Genomic DNA, 18,264 nt, shown 5'->3' with positions numbered 1-18,264 from the left:
TAGTTTATATAGAAATGGATTGTCAAGCTTCAAGATTTAAGTGCTTATTAATGGACATTTATTGGGAAAGGATAAACAAATTTCCCTTGAAAATGGAAATGAAATCATTTTTGGCTCTGAAAGAAATGGTCATGTCACGGTATCATCACTCGTTGACAATGTGAAGTGTGGTATTTGCTTAAACATATGGCTTTCATTTGAATCTATCACACCATGCCTACATAATTTCTATAATACATGCATGTCTGTATGGTATAAAAGATCTGAACAAAAGGGAATAAAATGTATTTGTCCTCAATGTCAATCAAATATTTATTTTGTGGCCTATAACCAATATTTTTGAGTGTTTGAAACAAGATATCTCGAAATATTATTCAACATTATAGTGCAGATATATGGGCTAATAGAAGTCAATTTCAATTGAACAAAAATGGCTACCCAACGTTTGTCAATGGTGTTAAACTCCAGATGCTTCTCAATAGAATAAATAAATCAAAAGGAAATCTATTGGGGAATCCTTGAAGACTCTTTAAAGAGGAAGAGAATGATTATGAATATGCTACAAGAAGGGAAGGCGATTGATGAGTTTGATAGTGATTTTGAAATGATGAACCTATGGTGGATGAAGTACTTGGAGAGATAGTAAGAAAAGCTAAAGAAAAGGGAAAATTTGAAACCTCTTAATTAAAAGAAACATCTAAAAGGCAAGTCCATGCTTGGCAGTGCCACATTCTTGGTTTTTTTTTTTTTAAACCTAAATGAAGACAACAATGCATTGCACACATTTGAAGAAAATGAACAGAGGTGGACAAGCTTTATAGAAATGGTGGAATAAGTACAAGTGAGAATGTAGACATGGAGGGTGACTAGGTAGCATCCATTTCTAGCTAGACAATGGATTGGTGCTAGAGGAGCTACAAATTGTGTTACTATAAACATGGTAATAGCCAATCTGTATGGTTCTTTATCATCAAAGAGGGGTTACCGATTTAGAAAATGTGCAGATTGGAAAATGAGAGCAGTAGCAGTGGTAGTAAAAGACCTTCGGCCTGAAGAAAATGTGCAAACTGGAAAATGAGAGTAGTAGCAGTGGTAGTAAAAGTCCTTCAGCCTGAAGATTTCATGCATCCTCTTGATAAAGAAAAAAATAGCACAGAAACTAAGGAAGTCAAGCCAGAACCTTGGAGAAGCTCACTCAGGTTTCTTATAACAAAAATGCAAAATAACTTCCAAAAATGAAACTCATGTGTAACAGCAATGAATAAATACTAGAAATCCAACAAATCCCTTCCAATATATACATTCAGCAAATATTTATGGCAGTGCACATGGAAAACCCAAAACGATTTTAAAATACAACTCAGCAACCTTTGAAGACAAAAAAACTCAATCCCTTATTGTTGCTAGTAAGGTCAAGCTTCATTATCACAAATATAGCAAACAAACATAGCTGGCAGCATTAGAAGAAGAAAAGAGAAAGCTGAATCAGCATCATTGAAACAAAAAGGGCAGAAACTAAAGGATGTTGTTGACAAACTTAAAGAAATTGAAGAAGCAACAAAAAAATGCTTCAAAATACCTTCCATTTTCATGCATGACGGCTTCATTGAAGACCAACAAGCTCACACAATGATGCAACATAGGAAACCAATAGATTTCTCAAATAATGGTTGCACTGAAGGAAGAGATAAACCAGCAAATCCCTCTCTAATGGTAGTCGCAAAGAACACAACAAGCCCTCATTTTCCTTCACCATAGATTCTTCATATGCAAATGTAAAAATGAAAGGAGTTTAGGGTATTGCAACCCTTTTCATGCCCCTTTCTACTTTTTATTTGCCTTTGAAGTCCACAGGTTTATGCATGGGATTTTAATCCCTTTCCATGTATTTATGTTATTGGATACATAGAGGGCGGTGGGTTTATGTTTATACCTTGGGTTTTTTTTAAGGGTTTCATTTATGTTTTTCTTTTTGCATAAGTTTTAAATATTTTTGTAAAGAGAACAATATTTAAATGATATAATTATAAGTCATTTAATATATTTTTTTCTATTTTAAATGCAAAAGAAAGGTGACATGTGTCATGGTCTTAATTGAAAGAATTGGCTTGAAAACATTAAGAATCTTTATAGGAGAGAATATAGAGTTTGGGCGTCGAATTTATTTTTACCCTAGTAGTTTAAAGGTATTTGTGATCAGTTGGAGTGTTTTGGGGTAATTTCCAATGAGTCATAGGTTTCATTATGGGTTATTAAAGTCTAATGAGTTATGAGACTTCATTTTTGAAAGTTTCTAAGCCCTTATTTTTAGGATTTCTTTCTGCATTCGACCCAAGTGCTGAGTTAGTATTTAGTGAAGTTTGTAACTCATTTTCAGAGAGTTCTGATTATGCAAAGAATTTTTCGTGACTATTTTTTGAGTCCTCAACTTTATTTGTAGAATTCTATAATTCATTTTGGAAGTTCAATACAGGTGACAGCAGGTGTGATTATGTTATTTTTTGTCAATTGTTGAGCCTTCTTTCTTCCTACAACTTTGTGTATGTATTAGAATGATTTGATAGAATAACTTGTGAGCTATTATTATTCCTTGTTAGTTTGTCTCATTTCAACACTTGGCTATAGGAAAGTAAGTTTACCTGCAGGTTGTAATTCATTTTTTTTTTTAAAGGTAAAATTGGTTAAAGAGAGGCATCTGTATTTCTCCTTTTGCTAATTTACTTTTCAAACCTTATTACAAATTATTTATGTAGAACTTTACAGAAATATGTGTTTTACATGTACTCCAAGTAGTTGTATAATCCTCCTCTATCAAGTGTGTCTGAGTTTTCATCATCGCTTTTGGTGTATCACCCATCTCTTAGTTTAGGCTATAGGTTTTAGGTCTCTTTGCAGCAGTTTCTCTCTTTATAGCAATTTATCTCCTTTTCCCTACAAGTTTAGATTAAGTTCATGGAGATTTCATTCAATATTGAATAGGAGCTAGCCTAGAACCCAGAGGTCTCACTTTATTTGCATGTCCCACGTAGTGAAGTGATTCCCATGTTAAGTTAGGATTGTTGAACTCTTTCAGTTCAGTACTAGATGCAAATTCTGATACTTAACATATGTTTCCACTGTGTTCAGCATAGAAGGATTTATTAACTTTTTACAGAATGTGAACTTCATGGGCAAAGCCTATTGCATTACAGCTTTGATGGATAATGAGTGTTTTTTTTAAATCTCTTGGATTTGGTCCAGGATGCAATGGACTATGCTGACTATGAATCTGTTGGCAAAGATTACGCCCCTTTCAAGGAAGCAATGAAGAAGAGGGGTATTGAAGATATGGATCTAGTAATGGTGGATCCATGGTAAGTTGTCTATTATTTTTCTACACTATTTGCAATTTCATGTTCACAGTAAATGTTTTCCTTGTATGTTAACTGCAATGCACACTTTTAGCATCTTCCATTGAATAAATGTCACTTGTTTAAATCACAATGACACCATCTTTTTAGGTGTGTTGGATATCATAGTAAAGATGATGGCCCAAGCCGAAGGCTAGCTAGATCACTTATATTTTGTAGAATTGAAAGTGATTCCCTAATGGAGAATGGATATGCTTAACCAATTGAGGGCATACATGTTTTGGTTGATATGCAAAAAATGATGGTTATAGAGTTTGAAGATCAAAAATTAATTCCTTTGCCACCTTTGGATCCCCTTAGAAACTATACTATAGGAGAAACTCATGGAGGAATGGATCGAAGTGATCTCAAGCCTATACAGATTGTGCAATCAAAAGGACCAAGTTTCTGTGTTAATGGCTTCCATGTAGAGTGGTAGAAGGTTGCATTTTTTTCTTCTTTCATTTTGACTGAGTGTTAACATACATGATATTTATTATGTCATAATTATTAAAAAATTCAATGCTAACATTGTCTACCTCTTGTCACATTCAGTGGAATTTTTGAGTAGGTTTTACCCCAAGGGAGGGGCTAGTAATTCACTCTATTGCATATGATGATGGTAGTAGAGGTCAAAGATTTGTTGCCCAAAGGCTGAGTTGTGTGGAGATGGTTGTTCCTTATGGGGATCCAAATGAGCCACATTATAGGAAAAATGTGTTTGATGTCGAAGAGGATGGTCTGGGTAAAAATGCTTATTCTTTAAAGAAGGTAGTATTTCAAAAAAGTATATGAATAATGTGTCAAATTGTTTTAATTTTCTCTAAAATGTAGCAAGAGTTATAAATTTTGTATAAATTCATTTTTTTAATAATAGGTGTAATAAATTAGATGTTTTCTCAAATAAGCACAAAAAACTCTTAATGACAAACAATATTGCCTATGTTAGGGGTGTGATTGTTTGGGTTGTATCAAATATTTTGATGCACACTTCACAAATTTCACTGGAAGAGTCAAAACTATTGAGAATTGTGTCTGCTTGCATGAGGAAGATCATGGGATTCTTTGGAAACATTAAGATTGGAGGATAGGCTTAGCAGAAGTTTGTAGATCTAGGCATCTAACAGTGTCCTTTATCTATACTATTGCAAACTATGAATACAGCTTTTGTTGGCACTTTTATTAGGTACAAATGTTGTTTAGTCTAGAACTTTTATCAAGTTTTGATTTCACACTCATGTTGCGACTATTTTGATATTTAGACATAAGAATCAAGCATTCTCAATAAGACTAAGAATTTGCAAACCTAAAAATGTAAAGTTGAAATGATAGAGAATGGATGGCAAGAATTTAATTCAGTTATTTTTGGCTCATACTTTGTAATGATATAATCTAATTGAAAAAGGTAAAATGGTATTTAATACATGTAATTAGTAGGAACACTGATGAATTCAGAAAAAAGTGCCAATCAGGTTTCGACCTTGAAGTCTACAAGAAAATTAATCAAACACTTCAAAAAGTAGAGTTTTTGTTCTTTTGATTGAACATAGAATCTTTATGCTTATTATTGTATGTACAGGAGTAATTTATTATTTATTATTTTTGGAGCTGATTTCTCTTTATTATTCTAAATGCAAGATGGTAAAATAGAAGCAAAAGTTAAACTTACAAGGATTCTCAGTCTAGGGACACTATAGCAAGGTGAAACAAGGAAGTATGGAACAATGATTGCTCCTCTTTCATATGCACTTGTGCACCAACACTTTTTGGTTGCTCGTATGGACATGGCTATAGACTGCAAACTTGGTGAAGTAGTGAATTAGGTTGAGTGTTCTGTTTGTTGAATATAGTTTTTTGGTATATGAAGGATTGGGGGCCCTTCTTATGGTATTGTGTCATTTACTATACTAAGATATTGTACCATCTCAACTAATGATAGTTTTAGTAGCTACAAATATATTTAGGTTTTCTGGGGTCAATATTTTAGTGGTAGACTTCCACAGTCGAAACATTTTGGAAAAATAAAATAATTTGCTCATTATGTATTGTACAGTGGTACTTTTTGGTGGTTATATTAATAATTGAAAATTTGTATGTAGTTGTAGAGGTGAATGTTGAAGTTGAAGAACCTGGTGCCAATAACATTCATAGAAATGCATTCTATGCCAAAGATGGCTTATTACAAATAGAACTACAAGCCTAGCGAGACTGTAATCCATTGACTACACGCAGCTGGATTGTGAGAGCTTTGCACCCTTGGAAATACTTGGTGCAAGTTGTTTAAAAGAAGAAAAAAAATTATGTCTCTTGGTTCAACATACTTTATTGATTCATTGCTTTAGCTATGACTATCTTATGCCTTTTCTCTCATGGTCAAGTACCACTTTTCATGTAGATATTGTTACAATAAAAGGACAAGGCGGTCTAGTTGGGAAAAGCCTTTAGAATTGATGACACCAATTGAGGTGAGACATCCAAGATTGCTTACCTTTTTCTTATATCAAATGCATATATATGTTGTTACCATAGAATGGTTTATTAACTTATGTATTGTTGAATATCCTTGGAATGTATAAAATCTTATTCATCCCTCACATGGTAGATAAAATGTGGACTAGTTGATTGAACTTGTTCCATGTAAATTACGTTTTTATTTCCATGGCCTACCACTCTTTTGTTGACATCTTATGGCAAGATCGAAGATCAATAAATGGGCTTGCTTGCCTACTTCTAAGGTGGGATGTTTTAATTTTTGTCTTATGAAGTTGGGTGATCCTTGACATCCAAATTGTACCATTAGTTTTATGAGGGAATTGTCCTTTTGCACGAAATAAAAAATGTTGAATGTTGCCATTTTCATGATTTTTGATCCCTCTTAATGCAAAAATAGTGTAGCATATATAATTTTAAATTTTCTATAAAGAAGGAATTGTAACTTAGGCCATGAAATGGGTTGTTTTCAGGACATACTCTTGAACATTAATTTTGCAAAAAATAATTTAATAAAAGTAACCAATTATCAAATAAAATGTAGGAATGAAAAAGTGTTGTAAGAACTTTCAAGAAAGTACTATATATGTTTTCAAGAATCTAGGTCATATTAGTCTGAAGAACAAGAAATGGAGGATTCAACAGATTGAAAATTCAATAATTGCAAGTGAATAGTGCTAGCTGTCATAGTTTTGGAAAGAATGGAAACAATCTAGTTGAGTTAATGTCATTCTTGTTTAGATTTTCCTCTAAATTTTTGTTTAGATTACAAGAGCACTATTTGAAATGAATAGATTTGATATTTATTGTTCATGTGATGCTGATAAAAGAACATGCACAATCCAATTGGTTTTTGGCATGAGCTCAAATATGTTAAGTTGTATGCATCTTGAAGCTGAATTTTGTATAAGATTTCTTATGAAAACATTACTTGGATGTTCTAAATGTTGGTTAATGTTGTGATATTTGAGAAAATATATTGGTTAATGTTGTGATATTTGAGAAAATATTCCATGTGGATGAGGAAGTCTGAACTTTGCATGGACTTTGTTAACATTTGATAAATAACATTTCATCACTAATATTGCAAGTGTGCGGTATAGAATTAAACATTAAGTACTTTGAGATCTTAGGAACCATGTGGTGATTGTTGAGAACTTATGGCTCATGGGATTTACATTTATGTTTGTGCATGTCTAGATGTTGAAGAGAATGGGATATTGAGATGTAACGAGTATGGATTCTAATTACACTTCTTTTGTAAATGACAAGTTACTGACCACTGTATGTTTTATTGGTTTGTAGGAAATCTTATTATAATTACAAACAACTGACCTCCTCTACATAGATCAGAAATAGAGTACTATTCTATGCTTGCAAAGATTGGGGTACATCATTTCAATGGAAGTAAGTTATTCTTTCTAAACACATTAATGGGAAAAATTAGAAGAGCCTCATACATCCTCTGCACCTGTAATGCCTTGTTTAGAGTGTTAATAGGCATGTTACTGTAACAAATTTATCATGTTTTTTTTTCATTTGATGATATGAACCTGAAAGATGTCCTTTATATCTTGCATTGATAGTGTATAATTGTTTTTTTGTCTCCTAGGTTCTTTGTAGAGTTTACTGATTTTTTTTTCAGTATTTTTTTTTGACAATGATGTAGAGTGGTCTATTTAATTCAAACCAATGTGGCTTAGTTTTTGTTGTCTTTTATGTTGTAGTTTAATCAAATTCACTTGTTGCATCCAAAATTTCTTGCATTACAAGGGTTGTTATTCTAAATTTTCTATATTGGTGCATTGTGCATCATTATTTGAGAACATCAATTCAAATACATAATATCTTATAGATGATGTCACTAACAGATCTTGAGATGTTTCAACTGCCTAATTTTTCAACAAACTTACCTTTATGTATGTTGGCAGGTTAAGCTGTGGGGTCAATTCTTATTATAGTTTGGTTCAGCATCTCGATGTTGTAGGATTAAAATTTCCTTTCCTAGAGATTTAGGTTTATAGAATATTAATGTAATCTCTTTCAAATAGTCATGAAATGGACCTTTGATTATTTTGGTAGCTAATAAATTTGAAATTAGACTAAAGGGTAGTGCCAATATTTTCTATAATAATGAAATTAGTACAACTATATTGTGATTATTTGATATTCTTTACCCATCTAAAGAGTTGGAATTGGAAAATTGGTCTTTACTATAGTACACAACACATGGTAACACCAAAATACTATCATGAATCTTGTGTCTCATTTTCATAGCTTCAAGGTATAGTTATGGACTTGAACCATAATGTGCATTGAAGGTTTTAAATTTAGTTATTTTCGAAGTATCTTGATTTCTAGTTAAACACACTAACCAATACTGTCTTTGATATTTATCATGTTTTTAGGAATTGAGAACATATTCTGAATGTGAAATAATATACCTCTCTAGGTCATTAGTTGCATTGATGAACAGATGATTCAGTCAAGGATATTTTACCAAATTAATGGTAGCTTTAACTAGCATTACCCCTGGATGCTCGTTCATTTAATGCAGCATAAGCCTTTTCCAAATGTCATCAATCATACTAATTGGTGTAGACATTACCAACAAGAAGTAAAGGATATATACCAAAGGTTTTTTGGAAAATTCTTTTTCTTCCTTTAAGAACTATTCTAACCTATAACCTAGGTTTTAACTCACCTACTTAGGTTGTATACAATCAATTTTCTAACATCACAGTTTTTAGGTGGGGCTTTAATGGAAGATGAAAATCAGATTGTTGTCTGTCCTCGCCTTGGGTTATACAATATGCCAAATTCTTAATGCTTCTACTATATATAATCATATCTAAAGTAGTTTTCCTTTTATATAAGGATTTTCAGTTTTGTACACCTTAAAGTAAAATAGAACTAGTATGCATTATGGATTTTCTTTGATTTTTGAATGTGATATTGCTGCTGGTTCTTACTAGGACAATATGCATATCCTATAATATTGGCTTGCCATTAGATGACATTTCATGGAGGTAATCAATAAAATAGTTCAAATGCCTTACCTATGATTCCACATTTTGCATGCATGTCTACCAAGGGAGTTGCAACTTAAACAAATATATTCTCTCAATATATCTATTTTGTGCATATCCAGCAACCATGGCTTTTGATGACCACATTACATTCAGGCATCCTATCAAACAGTTCACATGACTTATCTATGCTTCCATTTTGCAAGCATGTCTCCCAAGGCAAATGCTACTACTTCATCTACACCGTCTAACAAAATCCTTTATGCTTTGATGGATGCCTATAGCTCATCCCAAAGCTCTCATTCAGTAGTTATGAGATGATTAATCAAGAGGAAACAATTGAGAGCTTAGAGTGACACAATTTTTAGATTATCATATGAAATGAAATGGGTGTGCAAGTAGAAAGAAACTAGAAAGACATTGTGTACAGATGAAGGCATGAAATGGATGGTTTTGGAGCACTTAGCACAGACACTCAGCATTCAGTACATATCATCATTCGAGATCAAATGGGTGTGTGGGATTATATGCATAGTGAATAATAAAGGAGGGAATTGAACCCTCCCTAAGGCTCACACTTGTTGAGGTCCACTTCAGAAATGGCCCTTCCTATGAAATTTCTATATAAACCTTTCTAATGAGATAATATGTTATGAGCTCTTCATTAGTGGGATGGAACGTGAATCCAGGAGGTAGTTGTGCATCACCCATATCATGACTGTAACTAAAGTTAAGAGCCTCTATTACTGAATTCTTGTATTGAAATGATAAGCTAATTATAATCCAGATTCTTAGTCAAGGAAAAGGATGGATATGATCTCTAGGACTTAATACTCAAGATTGTTGATATTGTGAAAGTAGAACTGCATTAATGATCATCGGATATCTTAAGGTTGAATTGAGGGCTAGAAGTAGGTTGTCTTTTATTGATTATTGACTCCTATTACATCTATTAATTAAGGCTCCCAGCCAAGGACATGAAATAACCACCATGCTTCGAATCAATGCTTCAAATCTACTAGACAAGAATTGTTGATTGGGTTTCTCAATTTGTTGACTGTAAATGCATGAAAAAATATTACCATAAAATAGGAGAGAGAAAGCTTCAAGCTCCAACACCATGAGACAAGATATTTGGAAAGGGGAAAGCAAAGAAAACCCCTTGTGACATTATGAATGAGGCATGAAAAGCCTAAGAAGGAAGAGAGAGAGGGAGAGAGCAATCGCTCATACAATAATTGAGAAGAGGAAGAAACCTCATTGTGAATGAGAGAGGAGGGTCATCTCTTAAATAGAGATGAGAGAGAGGAGTTAGAATGTAACTCCCATGTCTATGAATGCCACCATTCGTAAGTGTGTGAGGCCAAGTGTGAGATTCCTCTTAAGGAGGAATAATCTAAAATTAGAAATTACAATATATATTTGTCCTCACATATTCCACTAGATGACAAAATAAGATGTAGTGGAAAAAGGACAAAAAAGAAATATATTAGGATACCTTGGCTTATATCCTAATATATTACAACAATAAAAAAAGGAGATCTAACCTTGGTTTATAAACACACCAAGGAAAGATTACAACTTCTAACACTTCTCTAGCAAGTGGAGAGTTATCACTTACTAGCCTTATTTAATAATGTGATATGCTTTTATTATGTTTACTATTGATTGTCAATCTGTGCTAATTGTATATAAGTTTGATTGTATTTTTAATAATGATAAGGTTATATATTTATCTCCCATCAAATCTTTTGTATTGTCCATGGCTTAATTCTAGTTTGGTCTACTCTATATGAAAAGCTCCACTAATAAAATCACAGATGCCAAATTTAATACATACTATCATCACTGAGTTGGAAATATGTCTGTTTGGCATATTTCAATCTCTACTGCCTATCTCTTTCCATTTGTTATTGGTTTTCCATAGTTTGTATTCTAACTATATATTATATCAGTGAGTTGAAATTGGATGTTATGTAGCCTGTTAATTCCATAGCTTCCTTTTTGCATCTTTGCAAAGAAGAAAAGTGTTGAAACTAAGAGCTTGCAAAAAAAGGAAAAGTGCCTACCCCAAGTTCAAACGGCTTTCTTAAAGGGTAATTGTAGCACGTGCCCAAGTTTCCCACTAATAGGAGGAATCATTGACTCATGTTCTAAACATGAGAATCAAAAAACAATAAAGGTCATGACTCCAAGTTTTAAAATGAATATTAAGGGAAAATCCAATCATTGGAGAAATTAAATGAAGGTGACGAGATATGTTGATGTCATTTCCAGCTATTAACAACTGGGCATTTATTTCAAATTCAATCGTTAGCAAAAGGTCATTCCTAATTACAAGCAACATCCTTCACTCATGTGGCACAAAAATCTAGGACCTAAGGTCACACAATAAATTAGATAATATGAATTGTTTCTCTAAGTCATAGTCATATGAAATCACTGATATATTGATCAGATTACTAGATTGTTGTTTGGAATTATTTTACTACTTTTTAAAATGCATTTTCAATTATTTTGTTATATTGCTTTTATCATGTTCTTTTCTTGTATTTCATGGTTATTTTTTGTCCAAGTTTTGAGGACTTTTACTAAAATAGAGGATTTATGTAACAATTTCTCCAATGGCGTCAGGGACTTTGGGAGCTTCATCTGATAACTAAACATGGCATTTTCTTGTAAATTTATGCTATCTATACATGCATATTTTTTCTCTGCACCATAAAATATTACTGAAACTGTATGAAGATCTTGCAAGGAATATCTACATTTACTCAATATCTTCTTCCTCACTGACTTTAGGAATTCAATTTTTGTATTATTATGACTCTTTCTTTCTCAAATTCATGGGTGTTGTTTATGTTTAGGTGTGCATGATATTTTAAGATATTTGGTTTGGAAGTAGGTTATAGGTTTAAGCCCTTGTATTTTAATATCATTTTCAAACTTTTATAATGTAATTCTTAAGAGAGACCGAATCCACTTGGTTATACCATTGAATCTTGAAATATTTTAGTGATTACAGTGACTGAAGACAATTTTTTGCTACTAGACTAGTGTACTTATAATTTGTTTAATATTTTCTTCTTGGGCATTAGATCAAGTAAGTTGCACAGATTGTATTTTCATTGATGCAAAAGTGTGAGGTATCAATGGAGGTGAAAAGAAAAGATTGTATGTTGCTTGTGAACTGATTGCCAGCCCATCTGTGATTTTTGCAGATGAACCAACAACTAGTATGCACTAGTAACTTGAATTTGTTTGTCCCTGTCAGGTGATTTTATTGAAGTTTTGCATCTATTTTTATCATATATTTCTATTTATTTATTTTTATTTCATCTACAGATGTTGCATCTTGAATCCTATGATTATCCTCCTTGTCTTTTCATATCAGGAGTGGATAAATGCAATTGCTTTGAAATAATTTCTTCTATCTCCTCTTGTAGCTTTGAAGTATTATGCTTAATGAATATCAGCATCTATTTAATAGATGCTTGAGTTGCTACTTTGCATTGCTACTAACCTCTGATATGCCACGTAGATAAATGATCCTTTTTGCCCAAAAAAAGGGATTAGGAAGAGATGGTCAGCTAATATTAATAACTAGTGATTGCTAAGATATGCTTCTGTATTTTTTTGGTGAGATGTTCCCATCCCTAGGTCACTTGTCCCTATATCCATATTCCAATCTTGCCAGTCTAGTTTCATACTATGTTCATTTTCTCGCAGATCGAAACAACATAAGCAAGTGCAGCAAGTCAGCTTATTTATTGTTGATGAACTTCATTTAATTGGTGGAGAGGGTAGTCCCATATTGGAATTAATTATTTCTAGAATAAGGTATATTGCAAGTCAATTTGAAAATTTTATTCGCATTGTTGCTCTTTCCACTTCACTTGCAAATGCTAAAGATCTTGGTGAGTGGATTGGAGCTATGGCACATGACCTTTTTAATTTCTCCCCACCCCTAATGTCCATCTTGTACCATTAGAGATTCATATCCAAGGTGTTAATATAGCCAACTTTGAAGCTCAGATATAGGCAATGACCAAGCCAACTTACACATCAATAATTCAGCATGCAAAGGAGGCAAACTAGCTCTAGTGCTCATGCCAACAAGAAAACATGCCCAGCTTACTACCTTGTAATACTTTCTCTTTCTTCCCTCTATCATTATAGTATTTTAATTGGTTAAGCCAAGGAATAGAACCTATTCAATTTGGTGATCCTCTAAATATAATAAAAGTGATTGAATAAATTTTTTATACCTAGTGCTATGTCTAATTACCATATAACAGCACATAAAAATCACAATAGCAGAACACGTTCGAATTTTATAGTTAATGTGATTACTCGTAAAGGATGTTTGAGAAAGCTATAGACTACTTTAAAATATAGATTTATGTGCCTGATTACTTTTTCCATTATGTGCAGGAGAAATGTTTACATTTGGCTACCAACATACTCCTCCCTATGCTACTTATCGCGTTGTCACGAAGGAGGGAATAATGCTTGATCTAGTTCCCATAACACTTTCAAAGCCTATCATGATGCATGACTTTACAATAATTGATAGCTATGCAATTTTCATGGATCTTCCTCTCTATTTTTTCCCAAAGGTATTTTATTTCAGAGTAGTCTTATATCATTGCCTTGTTCTTTGAGGAGTATGGAAAAGTTATTGGAAACTATTTGAACTCAAATAATTTAGTTGTATGAATAATGTATTTAAAGCCTTAGAACATTAGATCCTTTTTGTTCTTCATAAAGAAAATATAGGATAGAGGTTGTCTATACATCTCTCCAGAATAAATCAAATTGCTCAATTTTACTTGCTGCTATCTTAGGATATGGTGAAGGATGGGAAATTCATTATTTCTTACGATACTACAGTGAAAGCATGTTTTGGTATACTGCCTCGATATGCCAAAAATGATCTTTAGATGAGATGGTTTGAGCTACCAAACTGCTACATCTTTCATAATGGTAATGTTAAGACACAAGCATAATATTTCAGTATTGTCTTGATAACTTATAGACTGTTTTGCCTTAAGTTTCCTTCAAGACTCATTTTTCCTCACATTTTTTAGTGTTATATTTAATAAACTTACATTTTTCTCTTTTACAACTAGTAGTGGATAAGTTTGTATTACTATTATCAGTTTTATGATTATCCTACATAGGCTGGTCAATCACTCTGAAAACAAGCTAAGATATCTCTTAGGAGTCTTATATATGTCTGATTTTGTCTCCATTTCTGGTTGATCTTATTGCCTTGGATACAAGGTTGATTGGGAAATATCTAATTCTACTTTATGATTAAAAATGTATGTAGAAAATAGTGTTATGTGCATGGTACTTCACTAGATTTAGTAGCTAAGGTCAAGGGACTCATAAAGTTTGATCTTCAAGTAGAACCTAAGGCGAGAAAGTTTCATATTGAAGTTAGAGGCAATGTGATAGGAGTTTTTGACTTTGGACCTGGAAGATTTGATTTTGAGGCAATATTTATACCCAGGGATTCTAGGTTAGATCTAGAGGAGGACAATGGTTATTTGATCTATTTTGTTTATGATGAGAACACTGGGTATGGTTCTAGCTTACACTCAATTTTTTTGAGTCCCGAGTTGTCTTATATTTTTCTCTAGAGATGATAAGAAGAAACTTATATTTATGTGAAGGCTATTGTCTCTCAAATACATGATGAATAGGTTGTCTAGTACATGCCACTATTTCAAGAGATATAGTCGTTAACAAAATGGCTCATAATAATAACAATACCATAGCCAATGTTGAAACTAGGTTTGGGATAAATCATAGTGAACAATAAAGGAGGGAATTGAACCCTTCCTGAGGCTCACACTTGTTGAGGTCCACTTCAGCAATGGCCTTTCCTATGAAATTTCTATCTAAAACCTTTCTAATGAGATAATGTGTTATGAGCTCTTCATCAGTGGGATGAAACGTGAATCCAGGAGGCAATTGTACATCACCCAACTATCTTAACTTTAGTTACAGTCATGATATGGGTGATGCTCAACTGCCTCTTGGATTCATGTTCCATCCCACTAATGAAGAGCTCATAACACATTATCTCATTAGAAAGGTTTTAGACAACAATTTCATAGGAAGGGCCATTACTAAAGTGGACCTCAACAAGTGTGAGCCTCGAAAAAATTTTGACCAATGCTTGGTAGAAATTGTGCCAACAATTTTGAAAGTTTTCAGCCAACATATTGGTCGAAATTTTGACCAACTAGTAGCTTGGTCAAAATTTCAACGAGAAAAATTTTGACCAATGGGTTGGTCAAATTTAGTCAAAATTTGGTCGAAATTTGGGTCAAAATTTCAACCAATAAAGGTCAAAAAATGAGCCCAAATATATTAGTGTCTCATTAATTTATTTTTTCATGGAAAACCATAAAAAATTATTAAAAATATGTTTTCCATTAGAACAATCTGAAATTTTTATTGGGATATCCTGACATCTACCTTAACTCACAATAAAAGTTTAGATTTTAATTCTTTGATTTGCATGGTAAATGAATTTTTTATGAAAATTCATAAAATAACTATTAAAAATTGATTTAAGACCAAAAAAATCTGCAATTTGTACTGTGCACTCCGGCCATTTTCCAGAACCTGCAAAAAAAATTTAGATCAAAATACTTTGTTTTGCATGCTCAAATAATTCACATATGACAAAATTATTAAAAATATATATATAAACTAGAGCTTTTATCAAAAAAATTTGAAGTTTTCTTTTTGCGATTTCACCCTATTGTCTAGAACCTTTAGTAAAAAATTTAGACTAAAATTCATCAATTTGGTCTAGTTTTTATGATTTTTATGAAAAATCATAAAAAGATTACAAAAATAGAATTTTGATCCAATTTTTTTAAAATTTAGAACATGAGAAGGAAGAAAAAGAAGAAGAAAAATAGAAGAAAAATAAGACTGAGAAGAGAAAAATGCTTCTCAAATGCTCATTTTAATGCTTGTGATTGTTGGATGTCTTCTTGAACGCCTTCAAACTTGTAATTGATCAAAGTTGCAAAACAAGATATAAACAAAAACTAAAATGTAAAACAAGAAGAATGAGGCTTTGTGCCCCATGGTGAGCACCAAAAATGTGTAAGCTAAAAATGAAACTCAAGACTCATAGTTCAACATTTTCCTTATTTGTTAAATGCATCAAAGAATGAACATTAACTGTTCATCTCAAATGATTAACAAGGCAACATGTTGCCTTCTATCTAGGTGGGGTTTTATGCTCTTAGAACGAGTTTAGTGACCATAACCATTGCTAGAATGAAGGATTTCTTTAGTATGTATGCAAGATTGAACTAGAATTAAGCTAAATGTATGCAATATTGAACTAAGAACAAGTAAAGATTAAGCTAGACGTATGAAAAATAAAACTAGAATTCATATAAGCTAGAATGATAGATTAAGCAAGTTAAATATCAAGAATGCTAGAAATGCTAAGAGGCATAAAACTGACAGAATTATGATGCATGAGAATTCTATCTTTAGCTCTTAGAATGCCTTGTATTTATAGATTTTTCCAAGGGCTTGAGGATTTACCATGGTGAAGGTAAAAATGAATTAAAAATCATTTTAAGGGAATCCAGTTTGATTTAAACTTTCATAAATGAAGGTCTCATTTGGATTATTTTATTCAAAATGGAGAGTCCATTTTGATTAAAATATTGAGCATTTTGAATATAATAATGATTTATGAATCCATTATGAATAAAATATGATTATCCATCCATTATGAATAAAATATTAATTTCCATCCATTATGAATAAAATATTAATTTCCATCCATAATGAATAAAATATTCATTTTTGGAGATGAATGTCAATTTTCAATTTATTTGAAATGAATATTCATGTGTATTTTTCAAATGGGTTGTAATAGTTGATTTGAATTAATTCATTTTATTCTTTGATTTAATTAATTCAATTTGAACCTTCACCGTGAGATATAATTATGCATTTAACAAATTGACCAATTTTGTGAACTAGAATTAAGCTAAATGTATGCAATATTGAACTAAGAATAGGTAAATATTAAGCTAGATGTATGCAAAATAAAGCTAGAATTCATATAAGCTAGAATGATAGATTAAGCAAGTTAAATATCAAGAATGCTAGAAATGCTAGAAGGCATAAAACTGACAAAATTATGATGCATGAGAATTCTATCTTTAGCTCTTAAAATGCCTTGTAGATTTTTCCAAGGGCTTGGGGTAGAATTGAGAATTACCATGGTGAAGGTAAACATGAATTAGAAATCATTTTAAGGGAATCCACTTTGATTTAAAAATTCATAAATGAAGGTCCCATTTGGATTATTTTATTTGAAATGGAGAGTCCATTTTGATTAAAATATTTAGCATTTTGAATATAATAATGATTTATGAATCCATTATGAATATATGATTATCCATCCATTATGAATAAAATATTAATTTCCATCCATTATAAATAGAATATTAATTTCCATCTATTATGAATAAAATATTAATTTACATCCATTATGAATAAAATATTAGTTTCCATCCATTATGAATAAAATATTTATTTCCATCCATAATGAATAAAATATTTTTTTGGAGATAAATTTCAATTTTCAATTTATTTGAAATAAATATCCATGTGTATTTTTTAAATGGATTGTAATAGTTTATCTGAATTAATTCATTTTATTCTTTGATTCAATTAATTAAATTTGAACCTTCACCATGAGATATAATTCAGCATTTAATAGATTGACCAATTTTTTGGTGATTACATCAAAATCATTATGTATTTAGGAAAAAATCTGCTCCTACGTTGTTTCAAAAATGTGTCCTTTTGTTCTTGAGACAGATCAAGCATAACTCTGACTAGTGTGTCAGTTCTTATCTAATTTTCTATTCCTTCAACCTATTGTCATCTTCTCTCTAATCTATCATATAGATCCTTGGGTATCTTCTTCTTTATTGCACTAGGAGATAGTTTTTGATTTGCAACCATTTCTACCATAACTTCCTCAACTTTATTTCTATCATCATTATCTAGTGTATCATATCTCACATGTTTGAAACTAGATAAGCATACAGATCTTCTTATGCTGGCATATACCTCTTCAATAATCTTGATCTGCTTGATAGGTGGTCCTCTAACCAATCTCTTTCTCCTAGTTTGAGGTTCCCTTGACTCAGTAGTATCTACTACTTTTTGCTTCGTGGACTACTAGGAAATAGCATCTGTCTTGGTCCATGGCTTAGTTGGTGGTGGAAGAGTTGTTGCCTTCTTATTCTTTGATCTTTGAGCCTTCTTGCTCAGTGGCATGAAGAAAACTA

The 18,264-nt window shown here is 32.0% G+C and overlaps 1 pseudogene; it reads left to right on the top strand.

Moving 5' to 3' along the window:
- The first annotated feature begins 937 nt into the window (after positions 1–937).
- LOC149536250 (spermidine copper dependent amine oxidase 2-like) overlaps positions 938–18,264 on the top strand; it is a 103,365-nt pseudogene continuing 86,038 nt past the window's right edge.

The sequence above is a fragment of the Cupressus sempervirens genome, chromosome 10 (genome assembly GCF_028749045.1).
Source record: "Cupressus sempervirens isolate cs-2001-9-10 chromosome 10, ASM2874904v1, whole genome shotgun sequence".
NCBI classification, from domain to species: domain Eukaryota; kingdom Viridiplantae; phylum Streptophyta; class Pinopsida; order Cupressales; family Cupressaceae; genus Cupressus; species Cupressus sempervirens.
Note: the sequence above shows the minus strand (reverse complement) of the source record. Positions and strands in the feature narration are given on the sequence as shown.